A 2,822-nucleotide genomic window follows, 5' to 3' on the forward strand; every position below is an offset into this window, starting at 1 on the left:
ACATAAGTACAAGAAGACTGACTCTTCCTACTGTCTATGTTTTGAACCATTCCTGTGACACTAGTTACAGATTCCGATGTTTCACTCCAGGTTTACTGTATCCCTTGGACCTTCATATTGACGATGACACACTGAAATTGCATCGGAATTAAATACAAAAAGCAAAATGCCGACATAAGTACAAGATTACTGACTCTTCCTACTGTCTATGTTTTGAACCATTCCTGTGACACTAGTTATAGATTCCGATGCTTCACTCCAGGATTACTGTATCCTTTGGACCTACTTATTGACGATGGAACACAGAAATTGCATCGGAATTTAATACAAAAGGCACAATGCCGACTTAAGGACTAGAAGACTGACTATTCTTACTGACTATGTTTTGAACCATTCCTGTGACACTAGTCATAGATTCCGATGCTTCACTTCTGGTTTACTGTATTCCATGGACCTTCATATTAACGATGAAACACAGAAATAGCATCGGAATTAAATACAAAAAGCACAATGCCGACATAAGTACATGAAGACCGACTCTTCTTACTGACTATGTTTTGAACCATTCCTGTGACACTAGTTATAGATTCCGATGCTTCACTTCAGGTTTACTGTATCCCTTGGACTTTCTTATTGACGATGAAACACAGAAATTGCATCGGAATTAAATACAAAAGGCACAATGCCGACTTAAGTACTGTCTATGTTTTGAACCATTCCTGTGACACTCGTTATAGATTCCGATCCTACACTCCAGGTTTACTGTATCCCTCTGACCTTCTTATTGACGATGAAACACAGAAATTGCATCGGAATTAAATACAAAAGTCACAATGCCGACTTAAGGACAAGAAGACTGACCCTTCTTACTGACTATGATTTGAACCGTTCCTGTGACACTAGTTATAGATTCCGATGCTTCACTTCAGGTTTACTGTATACCTCTGACCTTCGTATTGACGATGAAACACAGAAATTGCATCGGAATTAAATACAAAAGACACAATGCCGACTTAAGTACAAGAAGACTGTTTCTTCTTACTGTCTATGTTTTGAACCATTCCTGTGACACTAGTTATAGAGTCCGATGCTTCACTCCAGGTTTACTGTATCCCTCTGACCTTATTGACGATGAAACACAGGAATTGCATCGGAATTAAACACAAAAGGCACAATACCAACTTAAGTACTAGGAGACTGACTCTTCTTACTTTCTATGTTTTGAACCATTCCTGTGACACTAGTTATTGATTCCGATGCTTCACTCCATGTTTACTATATCCCTTGGACCTTCTTATTGACGATGAAACACAGAAATTGCATCGGAATTATATACAAAAGGCACAATGCCGACTTAAGGACAAGAAGACTGACCATTCTTACTGACTATGTTTTGAACCATTCCTGTGACACTAGTTAATGATTCCGATGCTTCACTTCAGGTTTACTGTATCCCTCTGACCTTCTTATTCACGTTGAAACTCAGAAATTGCATCGAAATTAAATAAAAAAGGCACAATGCCGACTTAAGTACAAGAAGACTGACACTTCTTACTGTCTATGTTTTGAATCGTTCCATTGACACTAGTTATAGATTCCGATGCTTCACTCCAAGTTTACTGTATCCCTTGGACCTTCCTATTCACGATGAAACACAGAAATTGCATCGGAATTAAATAGAAAAGGCACAATGCCGACTTAAGTACAAGAAGACTGCCTCTTCCTACTGACTATGTTTTGAACGATTCCTGTGACACAAGTTATATATTCCGATGCGTCACTTTAGGTTACTGTATCCCTTGGACCTTCTATCGACGATGAAACACAGAAATTCCATCGGAATTAAATAGAAAAGGCACAATGCCGACTTAAGTACAAGAAAACTGACTCTTCTTACTGTCTATGTTTTGAAGCATACCTGTGGCACTAGTTATAGATTCCGATGCTTCACTCCAGTTTTACTGTATCACTCTGACCTTCTTATTGACGATGAAACACAGAAATTGTATCGGAATTAAATACAAAAGGCACAATGCCGACTTAAGTACAAGAAAACTGACCCTTCTTACTGTCTATGTTTTGAAGCAGACCTGTGACACTAGTTATAGATTCCGATGCTTCACTTCAGGTTTACTGTATCACTCTGACCTTCTTATTGACAATGAAACACAGAAATTGCATCGGAATTAAATACGAAAGGCACAATGCCGACTTAAGTACAAGAAGACTGAATCTTCCTACTGTCTATGTTTTAAACCATTCCTGTGACACTAGTTATAGATTCCGATGCTTCACTTCAGGTTTACTGTATCCCTTCGGTCCTTCTTATTGACGATGAAACACAGAAATTGCATCGGAATTAATTACAAAACGCACAATGCCGACATAAGTACAAAAAGACTGACTCTTATTACTGACTATGTTTTGAACCATTCCTGTAACACTAGTTACAGATCCGATGCTTCACTTCAGGTTTACTGTATCCCTCTGACCTTCGTATTGACGATGAAACACAGAAATTGCATCGGAATTAAATACAAAAGACACAATGCCGACTTAAGTACAAGAAGACTGTATCTTCTTACTCTCTATGCTTTGAACCATTCCTGTGACACTAGTTATAGATTCCGATGCTTCACTCCAGGTTTACTGTATCCCTTGGACCTTCTTATTGACGATGAAACACAGAAATTGAATCGGAATTAAATACAAAAGTCACAATGCCGACTTAAGGACAAGAAGACTGACTCTTCTTACTGACTATGTTTTGAACCATTCCTGTGACACTAGTTATAGATTCCGATGCTCCACTTCAGGTTTAC

This window comes from Schistocerca piceifrons, unplaced genomic scaffold (genome assembly GCF_021461385.2).
Source record: "Schistocerca piceifrons isolate TAMUIC-IGC-003096 unplaced genomic scaffold, iqSchPice1.1 HiC_scaffold_1908, whole genome shotgun sequence".
NCBI classification, from domain to species: Eukaryota; Metazoa; Arthropoda; class Insecta; order Orthoptera; family Acrididae; genus Schistocerca; species Schistocerca piceifrons.